We start from the raw sequence: 19,855 nt of genomic DNA, 5'->3' as shown, positions 1-19,855 counted from the left end.
TTGGTGTTAAAAGGACAAAATAATTGGACATTAGTGTCTCATGTCTGCAATCACAGCACATGAGAGGTGGAGGCAGGAATATCAGGAATTCGAGGCCAGTTTTAGCAACACAGAGAGTGCAAGCCTAGCCTGAGGCTGTCTCAAAAGAGAGACACGGGAAGAAGAATTGGATAACTAGAATTAGCAAATCAACAGCAGTTTAGAGAATGGCTTACAGATTTGGGGGGAAAGGTCATGAATCTGGTAAAAAGCAAACACGACGAGGCTAGTGACCGAACAGAGGAGTACTACAGTCAGGAAGTAACATGAAAGTCCTCTGCATCTCTCCTAGTCTATTTTGTCTCACAAGTACGAATCAGAGTAGCCAGCAAGAATGATTTTACAGGCCAAGCAAGATGGCTCAGTGAATAAAGGCACTTGCCACCAAATATGACAGCCTGTGAAAGTACACACAGTGAATGGAAAGGAAAGACTCCTGAAAGCTGGTATCTCATCTTCATGCGCATGCTGTATACAGCACACTTGTGCCTGTACACACAAATGCAATACAAATTTTTGAAAAAAGAATTTTTGTATTTCTCTCCCCCACAAAAGGGACTTTGTTATAAAAATAAACAATTATCACAAACCAGATGTGGTATGGTGGTGCATTCCTTTAATCCCAACACTTAGGAGACAGAAGAAAGCAGATCTCTGTGAGTTCAAGGCCAGCCTAGTCTACATAGTATATTCTAAGACAGCCAGAGTTATGTAGAGACTCTGTCTCAACCCACACTGTTCCCCCCCACAAAAAAAAACACCAATTATCACAAACCAATAAAATACAAGGCTCTTGCCAGCATGGTAGTAAATGCTTATAATTCCCTATTAGGAAAGGTGGGAGAATTAGGAACTCAAGGTCATATTTCTGGCCACAAAATGAGTTTGAGGTCAACCTGGCCAACAAGAGACCCTATTTTCAACAAACAAACAAAAATCACACAACAACACAACAAGTTGTAGCCCAGGCTGGGCAACATAGTGAAGTTCAAGGCCAGCTTGGCTAAATACCAAGGTGCAAGTCTCAAAAAGAAAAAAAAAAGCACCTTTAAAACAAACAGAACTAAACCAATAGCTACTTAAAACAGTTTCAAAACATCTACAGGGCTATAAAATTCTAAAATGGATGGTGCCTTGTGTTCCTATAGTGAAACTTTTCAAGGCAGGAGATACATTAGACTATTGAGCCAATACTATCTGAAGTGTTTATTTACATCTCCTGCAATTCCTTACCACCCGAGCACTCCAAACTCAGCCAATGTCTTCAGAGGTTATCAATGGCCGTGGGCTACCAGTAGGCACAGCTTGCTCTTATAAACAAAGTTTTATTGGAATATAGCTAAAATGCATTCTCTATCGTGTCTTCTTATCAATCACCACCATGCAGAGCTGAACAGTCATTACAGAGATTATTAAATATTTACTATTTAATTCTATGCAATAAGAAGTTCAGTTACTCCTGTCCTGGGATAATTAGAACCAACAACTAGGCACTGTGGCATATCCCTATGATTCCAGTAATGCAGGAGGCTGAGGCAGGAAGATCAAGGCATTCAAAGCCAATCTGGGCAACATGGAAAGACCATACCTCACAGGACCAAACAAAAACAGTGTGACAAATTTTGAGCACTGTTGAATGTCAGTGAGACCTTTCCCCAAACAGCCAGGTACAAACCTAACTGGAAATAAAACTACTAATGAATCTCAAAATACCATTGTTAATCTTGACTAAAAATTACACTTTAAAAGCTAACAATGAACTTTATTTACTGTTTTAAAAGTCACTACTGTGCCAAGTGTGGTGGCTCGCACCTTTAATCCCAGAGGAAGAGACACTTAGTGCTCTGTGAGCTCAAGGCCATCCTGAGTAGTGAGTTCCGGGACAGTCAGGGCTTCATAATAGAGAGACCCTGTCTCAAAAAAAAAAAACAAAGAAACAAACAGAAATGAAAATCACTACACTAACTCAATAAAGATAAAATGTCTCTGGACTCCCACTATCCCTTGTTCTAGTCCCCAACATCACCACCAGGACTTTTATCAATTATCCTTTTGCTCTGGAACTCAGACCAACCAAATAGGTTATTTTCATCATAAAAGTTTGTTTTCATTTTGCTATAAAACATTCAGAATGACAAGATAAATGGAGAACCCAAAATTGGAATTCTTACTAAAAATTCCAGAGCTAGGCACAAGGTACTTGTCTGTAGTCCCAGCATGAAGAAATACTTGATGCCCTGGAGTTCAAAACTAACTGGGCTACAAAGTGAAAAATCTTGTCTCAACAATAATAATGATTCTTTAAACCCCAACACTTACTAATTTACTTACTTACAATTTCTTAAACCCCAAAGTATACTAACTATATAAAAGAATTTTAATCAAAATAAGTTCTTGTGTAAATACTTGCCATTTTTAAGAAATTTCTACATAAGCAATGAAAACTGTCTTGAATACAAGTATTCTAGGTATCAGTGAAACAACTAGTTATATCCTTTTATAACTGATCATGGCATTATGGCAGATTGGGACTTAGCAATACGATATTAAGTCATAGAATATAGGGCTAACATTTCATCTACTAGAAAAATTATACTTAACCGGGCAGTGGTGGCGTATGACTTAATCCTAACACTTGGGAGATAGAGGCAGGCAAATCTTTGAGTTCAAGGCACCTAGTCTACAGAGTGAGTTCCATGACAGCCAGGGCTACACAAAGAAATACTGTTTCCAAAAACACCCCAAATAAATAAATAAATAAATAAAAATTAGACTCAATTTTTAAAATATATCAAAGAATCTAGGGTTTTATTTTTACAGTGTTTTAACAAAACAGAGGATCAGTCACATAAAACTAATACTAAAGTTGATGAATAATTTATTTCCCATTTCTTAAGCTTATTCTTCAGCTCAACTCTTGAAGAGCATCCCAGGATAATGTATCAACAGTGTGTTCCTACTCCTAAGTGCTCAAAGACGCATCAGTAGCCTGGTACCTTTGACAATACAAATGTGGTCGCAGGTTGTAAGCTCACGTTAATAGAAACTTAAATAAGCATTTAACAAGGCTAGCATGGCACCAAAACAATCCCAACACAATAAGTGATTTCCTAATTCCATAACCACACCATTTCCTCCTTGTGCATCTCTTAGTTATTTTAGATTAGATAACACTGAAAGATGCTATTTTAAAGTACAATGAAGTGGCAGTCATTTATTTTACCATAGATCACGAGTTTTACAATAAAAAAAATTCTGTCTTTTAAAAATTCAGACTTGATCCTCTTTCTCACCTGCTGGCACTGGAAAGACAAAAGTCCTAAAGATCTTTCAAACCTAAATACTTTTCTCACGGATCAGTTTTCTCATGAAGTTGATGTATGTCAGCATCCAATGTATTTGAGCAAGAGAGGAGACGCACAGAGGCCTGATCTTTGGAAGGCGTTCACATGAAAAAAATGGGAACCTCGCCCAGCCCTCAACTTTCTCTGCTTTTCCAGTCCCCGGTTTTCTCTTTGCAAAACCCAGAGATACCGAAGTTCCTCTGATTGACTGCCTCTACCCGAGACCTGGTAGAGAAACAGACTGCTAGTTACCCAAATACCTCCTTAAGGTAGTCATAAGACTCAAGCTTGCTCAGAAACAGCAGAAAGGTTTGCTTTCTTGGGTTAAAGGAGGGCGATTACAGGGTTTGGCGGCAGGATTTGTCAAGCAGCGGAGGGCCGAGCAAGAGCGAGAAGCCAGAGACTAAGCTCCATCTAGTCCCAGGAACCGCCCCCTGAGAGGCTAGACTGCCCTCGGTACTTCCCGGCCACCTCCACTCGGGAGCAGCCGAGCCGGGTCGGGCTCCTCCGGGCGGTTTCCGGGTCCGCTGGTACTCCAGCCGACACCCGGCCCGCCCCCGGCCCGGCACCCTGCCCTTAGCCCCGTCTCCGCCCCGCTCGCTGACCACCCCCCCATCCCCGTCCCCTCCCATCTAATATGGCCGCCCCGCCCGCCCCACCCCCGGCACAACCTAACGTACTGGGGGCCCGCGGCAACGCCCCCCTGCGCCCATTGGACGCACGGCCCCCGCTCGCTTCCTCCATTGGACAGCACCGGCCGCCACTCGCCTGCGAGGGCTCCGCCTCCAGGCCGTTTAAGCTGCTTAGAGAGGACATATAAACAAATCCCGAGAGGGAGGCCCCCGTCGCCCGCCGCCCCCAAGGAGGGACGGAGGGGGGGAGCCGTGGCCCTACGACGCCCCTGCCTGGACTTCGCCAGGCCCGCACCTTCGTCCTCAACCCTCCGAGCGCCAGCCGTGCCGGCCTCCCTCACACGCCCCTCTCCTCCCCTCCCTCCCGGCCCCTCCCACCCGCTCGCCGCTCTGACAGGCCGGCTGCCGGCAGCCGCGGCCCCCCGCTCCCGGGCACGCAAAGGCCCGGGCCCCGGAGGGGACGGACCCCCGTCCGCGCGCCTGCCTTTTATGTAACCGTCAGCCACGGCAGCAGCCTGGCCTGGCTCGCACCGGCGGCCCCGTCCCGCGCGCCCTCGGCCCGGCGGCCCCCGCCCCGCTCGGCCGGAGCCGGACACCCGCGCCCCAAGCTCGTAGCCCTTCGCCGCCGCATCCCGCCCGCCCGTGCGGACGCTCGGCGCTCACCTGAGACTGAGGGTGGCTCAAGCGCTGGGTTCGGCCGCGCTCCCGCGACCGCGGCCCCTCTCCATGCTGCCTCGGGTTTGTTTTGTTTATGTCCTTCCTGACGGGTTCCCGGAAATCGCGTGACTCGCCCCCCTCACGTGGGCCGCGGCGAGGAGGAGGAGGGAGGCGGGGGCCCGCCGCCCCGGGCCAATCGCGAGGCGTTCTGAAGCCCGGCCAATCGGGGGCTCGGTCCGGCCGGCGCCCTGTCACGTGACGCCAGAGGGGCGGGTTGCCGGGGAAAACCAGGAAGAGAGGGCGGAGCGGGGGCTCCGAGACGGCTGCTGAGCGTGGGCGTGGGCCGCCGGGAATGGCGAGCTGCAAGCTCGCGTGCGCGTATGATGTTCTTTTCAGAGGCTTCCATATTCAGCCTGTAGGCTCCAAACTAAGATGAGGCCCGAATGCTCACTTTACAGCTAACTGAACCACTGGGGGCTAAAGGAATTAGTTAGTAGGTGGCTGCATAGATCTTGATTCGTAAATGACATCCAGTTTTCCCGATAGAATTGGCCTTATTCATCGACTAATATTTATTAAGTCTGGATCCCAAGACCCTGGATCAGCTGCGTGCACCTTTGAGATAGGACCTGTATTCAGCTGAACAAACTGCTACTCAATGCTCTCCAGACAAGCCTGTCTCACCGGTGATCCTGTAATTTGCTTACGACTCTTAATCCTGTTGACAGGTTATTGAATGTGTATTATGTGGTAGATTCATTATCACAATAGTTCACCCAACAGGCATGCAATAACAGAACCATTTTTCAAAAGGAAAAAAAAAACACAGAGGAATCGTTTGAGGAAATAACCTACCTAGTTATTACAGCTATTTCCAGAATTCTCTTTATACTCAGGATCCTCCTGTCTTAGTCTTCTGAGTGTGGGGTTACAGGTCTGCACAGCGCGCGCACACACACACACATGAACACAGAAAACGTATTTCTTAAACAGGAAAGAAGATTAAAGGTCAGAGAAACTTCATCAGATTCCCTCCGAATATCAGTTCTCCCTTGGGAGTACCCACCACTGAAAATGTGGCTTCGAAACTGGGGGTAGTGGTTGACCCTGGTCATTCCAGCACTCAGGAGGCAGAGGCAGGAGGATGTGCCGTTTATACTTAGCTGTTCTGAGTTGCATGACAGTCAAGTCTTCATGAGACCAGGTTTCAACCCACCCTTACACCTCCCCCTCAAAAGAACCCCCCCCAACCCACGAAGGCATGCAGGTACATTGTAGAATATCAACGTCACAGTCATGTACTAAGATGGGATGTGGTGACATACATCTGTGACTCCAGTACTAGGAAGCCTGGGGCAGGTGGATCTTCAAAGCAAGCCCGAGCTACATTGTGATAGACTCCCTGATTCAAAAGCAAACAACCATGGATTTGGGCATAAAAACGATTTGCCTAGATCATGATCCTGAAGAAGGCTGAGTGGGACTAGAAATGTCATTGATCCTCTGCCCTCCATGCCAGACATACAGCCAGTCACTATGTTACTGACTTAGTAACAATCTGGATCAGAATCCTTGTTTCACCACCTGTGAACTAGTGCAAATGATTTAAATCTGGTGAAGCCGAATTTCTACCTTTGTAAAACTGGAATTGGTGTGAGAACTGAGTGAAATAGCTGGCATAGGGTTGGTAAAATGGCTTAGTGGGTAAAGCACTTGTCACAAGTGGGAGGACCTGAATTTGAATGCCCAAAACCTATGTAAAAGCTGGCTGTGTATCAGGAACATCTGTAATCCCAGCACTCGTGCAGGGAGATGGGAGTCTGAGATAGGAGAATCTCCAGAGACTCACAGGCCAGCCAGTGATAATGAGACCCTATCTCAAACAGGGTAGAAAGCAAGAACGAATACCCAAGGCTGGACACCATGACATGTGTGCATGCCCACATTCACACACATGAGTGCAAGCATGCATACACACATACTGTATACACACATGCATATATAAAAATAAAATAAAAAGATTGTTTAAAAAATAAGTCATATAAAGCACTTACCAGAATGCCTGGCATATAGCTAGTACACAATGCACAGTAGTAGTATTAGACTATTTTAAGAGCATCCTTTAGAAGGCCAGCTGTAAACTAAATAGCAGGTAAGAATAACTCTAGACAACTCAACAATTTAACAGCCACTAGACCAGACCAACCTTACACTCATGGCACTCCTGCCTCTGCTTCCTGAATACATGCATTACAGGCATGAACCATCATGTTAGGCTAAAACAATTTTTGGACAACAGATTAATAGGTAACTGTAGATGCATAGGAAGAAAGTAAAACATTATGTCTCTCTCCCAGAATGCCAAGCACACAGTAGGACCCCCCAAGACCCAATGATGCGATGAGTATTTACCACATGGGACCTAAGCAAATCATAATTATCTTCCTAAGTATGACCACAGCTCTTTCGAACTTCCCCCATTAGGTGAAATGGGAAATTGAAAATCCAATAGAAAAAAAAATTGACTTGAGAAGTTGGAACCACATCCCTGGGCTTGTTTATGTGATGTTCATGCTTTAAATCTCCAGAAGTTTGGAAGCTTTCCAGCAAATGGCTCGCCCTTCTGTTATTACACTACCTTTCAGACATAGGCATTTGCATATCTATGAGGCAGCAGGTTCATATCCTATCACAAGGCTCTGCCATCAGTGGCACCTGTTGGTCAGTTACACTGTTGTGCCTTTGTGTTTTCTGTTGTCTAGGAAGGCACAAAGTTCTGTGCAGTGGAGACTTTCCATCAAAGTTTGTTCCTGACTCTGTCCTGCTCTAAACTGAATGAAATCACAGGCTCCTGATTGATCTGTGTTTCTTTGAGCTTTATGCAGCCAGATTCTACCACAAAGTTGGCAGACAGATTCGGGGATAGTGTTGACTTGAGGGTTGGGAGGCTTGTATTCTAGCCACAAAGTGGTGGCCAGCTGGCATTACCACTTCCAAAGTGTGTAACAATACTTGCTCCTCAGGAAAAAAAAAATATGTAGTAGAACAGCTTGAATCAGAAAAACAAGACTTTACACAAAGATGAGACAATGGTACAAAAACAAAACCAAACAAAACAAAAGATACATAGGATGCCACTAAATTCCTCAAAGTAATTTATTTTTCAATAGGTAGCAATCATGTATGGTATAACATCCAAAAGCTCAAAAAGATCCAGGCATGGTGGCTTGGACCTCCGTTCCAGTGGGTCAGTCTGGGCTACATAGTGAGTATGTACCTTGTCTCAAGAAACAAAAGTGCAGGTGACTATCAAGTTGTTCGGGCTCCGTGGAGACTTCCCAGGTACTCCCCATAGTCCCCTCACTTTAAACCTTAATGTGCAGGAGGCTGAAACAAGCGAGTTACTTGACTCCAGGGTTTTGAGGTCAGCCTGAGTAACACGGAGTTTCCCTCTTTCAAAAATAAAATGATTTGGGGAATGGAGGTGCATGCCTTTAACCCCAGCACACAGCTGTCTCAAAAGCAAACAAACTCTGGCTAAGACCCTAATTGAAGCTACGATATCCAAGGTGACCAGGATTCCAGATTGTTCCCCACAAGGAATTTGGACAGAGAAGATCATGCTTTAAGATCCTGTTTGCTCTAACAGAGCACCCAGCCACGCACAGCCATGCTGGCAAGTGCGACCGAAAATTCAAATGACAAGAAAAAGAGAGAAAAGTTGTCAAAAGCCTTGCATTTTCTTACTATTTCTGTTTGTTTGCAGACAGGGTCTTATGTGGTGAAGTCTAGCCTTGAACTCCTGATCCTCCTGCTTTTGCATCCCAAGTGCTGGGATTACAGATGGGCACCCCCATACCGACTGCTACATTGCCCTATGACCTGAAGTTTGTACTCTGTGTGAATCCTCCTTAGAGCAGACTGGGTCCTGCTTGCTGATTCCGCACACATCTAAGTGTCAACCTTTTGGGAATAAGTGTTTTTTTCTCTGGACAGCTCTAGGCTGTGGGATACAGTCAGGAGTCGCAGCTTCAAAAGTGAGAATAATTAACTCAAAGCTGGAAGATCTCCAGGAAAAGCTGTGTCCCTCTGACACTAGGCACTGACTTTTTCCTGAGAAGATGACAGTATTGCTGAGTAGTCTAAAAGAGACCCATTGATACTGGCTACTGGATCGCATCCCTCTTTCATCTCATCTAAAAAGCATTCTTTGGAGGGAGATGTTATTCCCACTGTGATCTTTCAACGGGACAGTGTCCTTATGTGATAGCTCTAAGCCTCGGTTTCTTATTTTTTCCTGAAAGCACCAAGTTCAGCTCCCAAATACCCCATTACTTATCTATCCTGATTTCCCAGCCTATCCCATACTCAGCACCAGGCCTGCCAAGGTAGAGGGCAGACTTTTAGATCTGATGAGCAAATAGAAACCCTATCCCATCTTCCCAGGTTCAAGACCCCTTCCTCCTCTGTGCAGTCCACTTTCCCACACTCCTCCCCTTACCTCAGCTACCCACAAGCACAGTAAATACTTAACTGCCTTGGATTAACATCCCAGGTGTATCAGTGTTATTTCTTCAGTGAATTAATTGGGCATATACACACTCTTGCATGTCACCAAGCCTATCTTTATTCAGCATGAGTTACACATTCCAGCCTGTATTTATTGAAAGAAGAGGAAGAGGAAAGAAATCGGTATTTGGAAAGTCTTGAATGTATACACGAGACAATGTCCTCGTCCTGAAGGACCTCAGAACCTAGTGCGGGAGAATGAGCGAACTCATGAGCCGGGGCCCTCGTGCTGGTGCGAAGAACAGGACACAGACTTCAGCGCCCCTCTGTGCTAGCTTACTTGGACAAATTACCAACCCATCTGACACTTCATTCCTCTTCTCACCTGCCTCACAGGTTAATCTGAAGGCTCAGTGGAGGACTTCAGTGCATAAGCAGGTCCCCATCTCTCCCTGCCTAGGAGGAATGTGACTCGGGGACTCGCTACAAGAGGGGCAGTAGAAAAGAAAAATGTCTCCTGGCGGAGAGGTGGCAGCAAGCAGCTGGGATTGTTCTCTTATCTTCCAGGGCAGCATTCTCGACAAAATTGTTTCGTCTCTTTTGCTGACTGAACACTTCTGGGACAATGCATTGGGTCTTTAATTTTGTTTTATCAGGACCGAGCTGAACATGCAGTGTTCAGATCAGTGGCTGTAAGTGATAGCAAACCACAAGGCCAGGGAGCGAGAACAATCTAGCGTTTGTTGAAGAAAGACTCCCTGCACACAGGTACAATAAGACATTCTGTTGGCGAGGCCAGAGTGGGAGGATGAAAGCCGAAAGCGGGAGGGGCAGATGATAAGACGCAGGAACCCAGACCCAAAGCCATAATGGCTTGTTGAACTAGGAGAGGAGGCGTGTTCCAAAAAATACCCCAAACTGGTATAACACTGCAAGGCCAGCTTCTCAAGGGCAGGAAGTAAACAATTCAGAAGATTTCTAAGGGAAAGAAGTGAGACAGAGCTAGGAGAGGGGAGTGTGGAGCCAGGGTCCTCCGCAGTCAGAGGTTTGATTTAATGCAAACTTGACAAAGTCACAAATTTCCCTGAGCTATGGAAAACTCAGGACATGCCCAGCAGCTTGTTTTTTAGGTTTCAGTTTTCATTTTGTTTCCACAAAGCCTAGGCTCATGACGGTGTGATTAATGGGTCCGACATTCCACAACTGCAGCAGCAGGTCACAAAGCATGATTAGCAGACTCAGTAACAGACCCAGATTTTGTCAAGAGAGGCAATGCGAGGAAGAAGGGCCAAGGCCCCTTCTCAGTGCTTAGCCAGCCCCCTAGGGTATCTCTCTAGGTCCCTAAAGGGTAGCCTGCCTTTCCAAACAGATCCAAACTGCACCTGCTAGTATCGCAACTGCTCCAATCCAGTGAGCCTAGCAACATATATAACAGGCTTGGCACATGGCAACAGTGCCGAGATGTTAGCTACTAATACTGTACTTATTATTTTGAGGTACAAAGGTAGGAACCCCATCCCAGGGCTCTGGCATGCTAGGCAAGTCCCCCAAATCCTCTTTATTTTTAATTTGGAACAGGGGCTCACTAAGTTGCACAAGCCAGCCTCGAACTTGTATTCCTTCTGCCACAGCCTTCTGAGAAGCTTGGAGTAAAACGTGTACCACTACAACTGGTTATTATTACTAATAAAATGGTTCTGAACATTTCTGGGGGACTAAAGAAAGCCATAGACATAGGGATTTGTGGATCTCAGATAGGAACCTTGAATATGAGTTCCAGGACAGCCAGAGTGAATTCCAGTACAGCCAGGGCTACAGAGAGAAACCTTGTCTTGAAAAACAACAAAACAAAGCAAACAAACAAGAATCCTTGCTCCAAACTGATTGAGAGATTGCAATGTCCCAGTTGACGTCCGCTTGTGGTCTTGATACTAGAGATACTGGGGTAGGAGGAGTACAAGTTCAAGGCCAGGTGGAGAACAGAGGATGGGGAGTACAGCTCAGTGGCTAAGCGGCTGCCTCACAAAACACATGCACAAAGTTCCGGTTCCATACTCAGCACCATAAAAAGGAAAGAAAAAAAAGGGATCATTACAAGTTTCAACGCAGGGCAGAGCACTGGAGAGTCTTTGTAACTTTAGACACTTGTGGCCTTGTGTTATATAAACTATTCCCAAAGATTGGAATTTACTAAAAAAAAAATAATAATCATCTCCCTTGGGATTCTTTTTTCCCCATACTAACTCTAAGTAAAGGAGTATGACTAAATAGCTCCTTCATGCAAGATTGTGACGATCAAATCCCCGAACAGGTAGCTGTGGTGGCTTGCTCCTGGAATCCAGGCAGGATTTCTAAGTGTTCAAGGCCCGATTCATCTACACCTTGTGTTCTAGGACAGCTGGGGCTAGACCTTGTCTCAAAACAGCCAAACCAAACAAGCGACAAGTGTGTTGGCAGAGATAAGCAAAGATTGCTTGAGAACCCAGAGGGACCAAGTACCTCCTGGCCAGAACCTGGGCTCTACAGAGCTAAGCTGAGAGGAGGGAGGGTTCCCGCCCAGGGAGGGTTCCCGCCCAGGGAGGAGATGCTTTTGCCTACTCTAAGGGCACACGCCAGTTCCATCCTGATTCTGCCTTTCAGGAAAGACTGTAGAAAGGTCAACATCACCTTGTACTTGGATGTGCAGGTTCAGGATGGCTGTGGGTACACAGTAGGATTTCATAGACATTCATCAGGGTCCATGGGAGCAACTCGCAGCCTAGATGACTGTGGGCAGGGATGCAGGGCACCCCTTTATGTGCCTGAGGTCATGGAAAAGTCACAAAAAGAAAAAAAAAAACTGCTTTGAGGCCCATAATTGACCTCAAGGTAAAGGAGGAAGCTGGGAAGTAAAGGGGATGGGATGTCTGGGTTAACAGGAAACCCATTCAGAAGCTATCTAGCATGAGAACCTGCCCATCCCAGGCTGGGTTTCCTAACAGCACCCAGTCTTTGCAGGGATCTATTGGCTTTTCCCACCCACACTCCTGCCCTACAACCTTCTCTGGCACTGGGCTATATGCCAGGGCCTCATACTAAGTACCGTAGTTCTACCACTGAGTCACACCACTCAGCCTTGTTGGCTTGTTTTAGTTTTTTGAGACAGGGTATCACTGTGTAGCCCATGCTGGCCTAGAACTCCCTCCTCCTAGACCCTCCCCTCTGCCTCCTTGAGTAGCTGGGACTACAGGCATGTGCTACTATGTTCAGCCCCTGTAACAGGCTTCCAAAAGGAGGTATTGCCTATGTTTATGTACAGGGGATCTGTCTGAGCCAGGGAAGTTGTAAGCACTAAGTCTATGAGGAAGAAGGGAGGAGTTTGACCCTGGAAGAATGACAAGGACACGCAATGGCAACTCTGGGCCCTAAGATCAGGCTCTCCTGGGTTTCGATTAATTTATTTATGTTTTAACTATTATGTGTGTGTCTGTATGTAGGTATGTGAATGTGAGTGTGGGGGTCCACGGAGACCAGAATAGGGCATTGGATCCTGTGGAGCTGGAGCCTGAGGTGGGCGTCGGGAACCAAGCGCAAGCTTTCAGAGAGAGCAGGTAGTGCTCTTAACCACTGAGCCATCTCTCCAGCCATTTCCTCAGCTGCTGTTGCACCCGAAGCCCAAGCACTGGCAAAGGCTGTACTGCTACTACCCAGACACACAAGGAGCAAAAGCAACCACAAAAACCAGCTCTAAAAGAGGCCAAGAGTCCAGAAATGAGAGCAGACACAGGCATGGGGCAAATCGAACAGGAGCTGGTTGGAAGCCTTGTGTTTATGGTTTAAATGTTCCCCCAAACGTTTTTTGTATCACTACTAATATTCATTTCAATTGAAGGGTACTAAGAAGGTACAGACTTAATCGCAGTGTTGATGCCTTTGGGAAGGGATGGTGATTCAAATGCGTAGGGTGCAGCACCTAGACTGAGTCTCCTAGGAGTTTTGTGGACAGGATGTCTTAGCTCTTGTCACGGGATACACGATGCTGCTTTTGTTATCAACAGATGCAAGTCCTACACATTCAACCTCCAGAAGTATAAGCTAAAATAACCCCCCTTTCTTTATGAAGTAGCCTGCCTTGGGTATTTCATTACAGCCCCCCAAATGGACTAATATACCTTCTATAACTTATATGAACTAGTGGTAGCAAGGCCTCTGAATGAGAACTCGATGTGTTCTCGCCATTGACTTGTTTTTCTAACTACACTAAGAGTCTGTTCTATTTAAGGCATAGGATAATGTATATAAAATTTTTGGTAAGGTGGAGGGGAGGGTGGTGCTGACAGCTACCTGAGCCGTGGTCCTTTCAGACGGCTCTTCCTTACAGACTCCTTCCTTGGCCTGCCTCTTGGGGCTGGGTGCATGAGAGTGAGGGAGCCCCAGCAGTCTGTGTCGTCCCCTTACATTCTCATCTCCAGCTAGTCCTCCCTGCCCTCCAGACACCTGGAGGCCTTCAAGCTTCCTCCTTCTGTGAGTTCACCACTAAAGGTCATTTTTGTTTTCTTCAAAATACTTTCCCTGAACATTAGTTTAGTGGTTTTGGTGCCCTTACTTAGTAAATGCATTTTGGTGAAAGTGGCTGTGAATACGTAAAGTAAAAAGACTTACTTTAAATTTCTCAATTATGTGTACATGTATGTGTCTGATATGTATGGGTGCCAGCAGAGGTCAGAAGCAGGTGTCAGATCTCCTGCAGTTAGGAGTTACAGGCAGTTTTGAGCCACCCAATGTGGGTGCTGAGAATTGAACTAGGGTCCTCTGGAAGAGCAGGAAATACTCGGAACTGCTGCACTATCTCTAGCCACTTCCCATTCCCAACACCCTCCCCCTCCAAAAAAAAAAAATCTTAAAAAAAAAAAAAAAAAGAGTGCTGGGGACCAAACCGATCTAAGCTTGCTAGGCAAGCTCTCTATCACTGAGATGCCCCTCCAGCCCTATAAACAATCTTTATCATTTGTCTTCCTTACAGCACAGCACAGGGTAGTATCTTGTTTACAAGATACAGTTTACAAGCAAGCTTCTTCTGTACAAGCAGGTGCTGGAAATACCTGTTGAAAAGCACTGGGGATGGGCTGGAGAGATGGCTCAAAGGTTAAGAGCACTGATTGCTCTTCCAGAGGTCCTGAGTTCAATTCCCAGCACCCACATGTTGGCCACAACCATCTGTAATGAGATCTGATGTACTCTTTTGGCACGCAGATTACATGCAGCAGGCAGAACACAGTTTACATAATAAATAAATAAATAAATCTTTAAAAAAAAAGCACTGGGGGTTTAGAGAGTTATTCTCAGCTTCCTAAGTCATACTTCCTCAAACACCGGCTTATTTTACAAAAATCTACCCTGTTTGTTCCATTTTGGGGTGGCAGCCCATGGTAGTGGCACTCTTGGATCAGTGTGAAGACACTTTGAAAACCATGCCAAAATCCTGATGATAGTCTCTAAAGAGACTCTTGTTTGGAAGGAAGAACACTGGGGCTTTCTTTAACCCGTGTGTGACCCCAGCACATTCATGGCTCTACATTTCCACTTCTACGTGGGCAGAATCCACATCAATGCTCCCCTTTCATCGTCCCACATAGTCACTGTGAGCACCTACACAGAAAGAAGCCACACACACACACACACACACACACACACAGAGGCCTCACACCCTGAAGGGTCTGAACTGCCCAGCCAATGCTGTTCTCACGTTCTCTGTGAATCGACTGCTTTCTCCTGACTCAGAATAGCTACTGTGTCTCCGCAAACCTGAGCTCACTTCCCCTGATCCTGAATGCTTTGGGGTGGAAGATGGGGGATGGGATGTGCTTACACAGCTTGAAGGAAGTGCTAACTTTCTGACAACAGTCCATAAGAAACACAACCCCCTCCCCAAACATGAGAGTAATGCACGCTCTGTGACAACCTGAAAACTAAATGAAACTATGAAAGACGTGATCGCAGTGATACTTCCTATCACGCAGTTTTCTGTGATCAGACACTGACAATCTGGAAGGGCTGTCTTTTAATATTCTATTCTATTATCTTTAGTTGGCAAAGTAATTGCCATTGTTTCTTTTTATTAAGTTGTTACATTTGTGTTTGTTGAGACAGGGTCTTGCTATGTAGTACAGGCTGGTCTGGAATTCACTCTGCAGCCCAGAATGGTCCCAAATTTGAGACCCTCATGGGGCTTACAGGCATGTATTTGCATATATATATATATATATATATATTAATTTTTTTAGGGGCTGCAATGATGACTTAGTGGTTAAGAGCACTGCTGCTCCTCCAGGAGACTTGGGTTTGGTTCCCAGCACCCACATGGTAGTTCACAACCATCTGCAACTCCAGTTCCAGGGGATCTGATGCCATCTTCTGGCCACTGAGGGCATTGCACACACGTGGTGCCCAGAAATACATGGAGGCAAAACATCCATACGTAAAGTTTTTTAAAAAAAGTTTTAAAAAGTTAAAAATAAAACTTATTTTTATGTATATTTGTCCATACGTCTACACACCACACATATGCAGGTGCCTGAAAGGTCAAAGGAGGATATCAGATCTCCTTACTGGGTTATGAACAGTGAACTGACTGATGTAGGTTCTGAGAATGAACTTGGGTTCTCTGGAAGAGCAAGAAGCACTTTTAATCTCCAAGTCATCTCTCTAGTTCCCCACACAAGCCTTTTAATAGATTACATCTTTGCTGGAGAATGTGCTGAAACAGTAAAACAATAAATGAAAATCACTTGAAGTCATTTAAAGGTACAGCGGTTTCACTGAGAACAGCTCTGTAGGCTTGGGTTTGAATACTTGGTCCCATTTTGGAGAGCTGTTGGGAGGGGAGCAGAGGGTGGCCTTGCTGGAGGCAGTGTGTCCCGACTAGGCTTTGGAGTTTTCAAAGCTTATCACCATCCCCAAGAGCAGCTTCCTTCCTGTTTGTGGGTAAGATGTAAGCTCTCAGTGGCTGCTCTGGCAACACGCCCACCTGCCCGCTACAGGCTCCCTGCTATGATGGTGATGGACCCTGGAGCTCTGGGTCCCCAGTACACCCGTCCTGCCGCACGTTGGCTTGGCCATGGAGTCATGAAAGCAACAGCAAAGCAACTAATACAGGAGGGGGATGCTAGCTTTGTTGTTTTTTTTTCCTTTCCAATCTCTTCCAGAAAAGCAGTTCTAAACAGAACGGATCTTCTGGTCTTAAATGTGATGGTAGGAGTGACAGCTTCTGTTTATCTAGCCTCTTGCATCATCCGTAAGAACTGTGTACCACCACACATCCCGGATAAGCCTTTGGTCTGGGACGACAATGCTGTTTCCAGCTGGGCCAGGATATAAATATTCTTTATGTAGTTATTTTGTGTCTTTTTAAGCCAGGCGGTTTAAAATTACGGGTTTTCTACAACTTTATCCACTGAAGTAGAAAGCTCTAGAAGGGATGCAGCAGGGGAAATAACACGTATGTGCGCCTTAAGCCTTCGTTTATACTGTAAATACATCTGTTCTCCAAACAGGGTGGGGTATAATCACTCTAAAATGTTTAGATCTAACAAAGCATTGACTTTTAAAGGAAGATTTACTTTTATTCTATGTGCATGAACGTTTGCCTCTATGCACGTCTGTGTCCTGTGTGGTGCCTGGTGCCCGCAGAGTGATAAGAGGGCACCAGACCCCTAGAGCTGGAGATACAGGGGTTGTGAGGCACCAAGTGGGTGCTGGGAACCACACTTGGGTGCTCTGCAGAGCAGCAAATGCTCTTAACCACTGAGCTGCTTCTCCAGCCCACCGCTGATGTTCATGCTTTGGAAGATAAAATCCAGTAATTCATTGTCTCGGCAATAATTTCAAAGCTAGGTGTGGTAGGCATGCAGGTCATCTCAGCACTCACAGGGCTAAGACTGAGGGAATCCATCAAGTTAGAGGCCAACCTGGGGCTACATAGGAAGACCCTATCTCAAGGGGTGGGTTAATTTCTAAATTCCAAATTTGCTTTGCTCTGACCAAAATGCCTTCCTTTGCTAAAAACCTAGAGAGACACATAAAAGAGTTATGTTTGAAGCCACATTAAAAAATATAAAATATCAAGTTGGCCAGTGAGAAAGGTACAAAAAAGGGCTGGGGGCGGGTGTAGTTTGGGGACACATAATTGCCGAGCATGTGCAAGGCCCTGTGTTCCATCCACAGTAACTGGCGGGCTCTTCTCGAGTATGCCAGAACTACTTCCTCCCTGGGGTGATATGTAGTAGAATATGCAAGGCAGGAAGGGTGAGATCCAACCACTCCTGCTAGGATCGCAGGGTTCAGGCCCGGCACAGGTGCCTCTTATTGATTTTTCTGGAACCGTCTGAGTCAAATGACCTATCAAAAGTGAAACCTAGGTAGGAAGAACAAAACCAAAACAGTCAGCTGTCCCTCTGGGTCTTATTTTAATAGGAAATGCTGTCAGCATGCCCAGAGGACTTGGGCATTTACTGGGGACATGTTCTGTATGTATTGTTCTAATTTACCGATCAGCCTCCCCACCATTTGGTCACAGCTTTGTGTAACAGAAAAAGGCAGGGAGAAGCTGGCTGTGTTGGCTCACACCTGTAATCCCACCTCTTGGAACACTGAAGCCTTCCTCGGATACCGAGTTCAAGGTCAGCTCAATCTCAAAACAGCAACGGCATGAGGTGAGCAGCACTAAACAGACAGCAAAATTAAAGTTTCTTAAATAACAGGAGCTCAAGAGAAAACTGATTTCCTGGGCAAACAGGACTCAGCAAGCTTCCCCTCGATCTGAACCTATTTCATTAACCCTTTATCTCCAAGCCAGCGACACAGCTAAGTGATGGCGCGGGGCTGCACCTGACCTTTAGAGCCTGGCATGCACTCTGTCTGAACAGTCTGCCATCTCAGGCTCAGCCAAGAGGAATTCCTTCTCCTCCAGGTAGCTCACTGCCCTGTTTCACACAGGTGCCATGCAGCCTCAGTGGGACAAAGTCACAGGAGGGCTGAGAGACGACAAAGCTGTAGGTCCAGGCCCCTCACGTCCCTTGAGGGCTCCAGAGAAGACAGTCTACGGCAGAGCCGTCCACACCTGGCTGGCGCGGCAGAGCCCTGGAGCCTCCCCGTGCACATCTGTCGTTCTCAGTGTTGTCGGCACAAGTAACACACCAACCATCCTTACTGCAGGAAATGACCCCACCCAACTGAAAACAAGATCACAAGCAAATCAGCAGTGTAATTCAGGCCACTTCCTGATGGGTAATTTGATTAGAACAAGGGAGAAGCATAAAAGTGGATCAGTAAAAACACCAATCAGCCCGGCTTGTGAGTGCCTTCAACTATGTTACCATTAAGCTACCATTAAGCCACCGACATTGATGAAAAGCACCCCCAAAGCTGCATTCGGCCATCACTGCAAGGCTATGCCACAGATAATGTTTTCCTCCACCCGACCAAGTGCAGCTACCCTGACAGGGTTAAATGTGATGCAGCTTGAAAAACCCCGCAACGACACTGAAGCCGACTCAGTGGTAACACAAGGAGGCCCTGTCTTTTGCAACAATCGATTAAGCAGATGCTTCAGTCTCCTGGGGGGGGGGGGAGTTAGAAACCAGTGGGAAACAGGTTTCAGGTGATTATCAGTGACAGTGGGCTGCAAGGCTTCGCAGGGAACCCCTGGGCATGGCTGCAGCAGAGGAACACTTCTGAGCACTTAAAGCTGGAAGACCGCGGAGTCCTGCATACCGGCTATAACCACCAGCATGGCTTTCTTAGATGACAAATAGTCATTAAAGGTCACACAAGTTGCTCTGGAGGAAGGCAGCGTGGTTATCTGTAACGGCAGATTCATTTCCTAATTAGATATCCAGGGCAGGCTACTTACAGGCCTGTCTGAGTGAGGCAGGACGGCTAGGGATAACGTGCTTTTGGGTGGAAATTCTAAAGCATAGATCCTGGAGCTGGAGAGATGGCTCAGCAGTGAAGAGCACTTGGCTGCTCTTCTAGAGAACCCTGGTTTGGTTTCCAGCATCCATATGGCTGCTCATAACTATCTATAACTCCAGTCAGATGCCCTCTTCTGACCTCCATGGTGTAGACATACACGGAGACAAATCACTCATATGCATTACCATGATAACCAGCTTCAAATCTTTAGTATTTTATAGAGTCCATAAAATTTAACTAAAGAAGCTCTTTGGGGGCCACTGGGGTGACTCAGTAGGTAAAGAGGTATGTGTTGCTAAGCCTGACAACTTGAGTTCAATCCCCATGACTGACATGGTAGAAACAGAGAAAACTTTTTTTTTGCAACCTCCACATGCACACCCAGGCATATACAGCCACTCCCCCCAAAAATACAAAGTTAGTAAAGGACAGTTTCCTTGGTTGGGAATATAAAGTGTGGAGGTACCTAATTCTAAAAGGATCCTGTCTAGGGGTGGAGACAGGACAAGAGCATGGTTAAAGGGAACCCTGGGCACATGCTAGGCCATCTACATTGAGCTACACCCCCAGCTAAACTTTTAGAATAACTTTTAAGTTCAAATAAAAGCAAAAGATTAGGAATCTATCTAGGTGATAGGACCTCTCACCTACTATGTGGGAGGCCCTAGGTTCAATCCCCAGTATGTGGGAAGGGTAGAAAGCAGGGCGGAGTTAAAACTGAGA

The 19,855-nt window shown here is 46.2% G+C and overlaps 1 protein-coding gene across 4 annotated transcripts in view; it reads right to left on the bottom strand.

Moving 5' to 3' along the window:
- Crebrf (CREB3 regulatory factor) overlaps positions 1-19,855 on the bottom strand; it is an 80,725-nt gene that overhangs the window by 59,936 nt on the left and 934 nt on the right. For 2 of the 4 annotated variants that reach the window (XM_087910717.1, XM_048436043.3), the window contains exon 1: positions 4,679-4,815. The exons of 1 other annotated variant lie outside the window; for it this stretch is intronic. The gene's annotated coding sequence lies outside the window, so the exon portion shown is untranslated. Of the gene's footprint in view, positions 1-1,851; positions 1,950-4,678; positions 4,816-19,855 lie in introns of those variants that run through there. One more of the 4 variants, XM_085694831.2, reaches the window with a different exon arrangement.

This window comes from Myodes glareolus, chromosome 9, assembly GCF_982192425.1.
Source record: "Myodes glareolus chromosome 9, mMyoGla1.1, whole genome shotgun sequence".
Classification (NCBI taxonomy): Eukaryota; Metazoa; Chordata; class Mammalia; order Rodentia; family Cricetidae; genus Myodes; species Myodes glareolus.
This window is presented reverse-complemented; position numbering and strand designations above follow the sequence as displayed.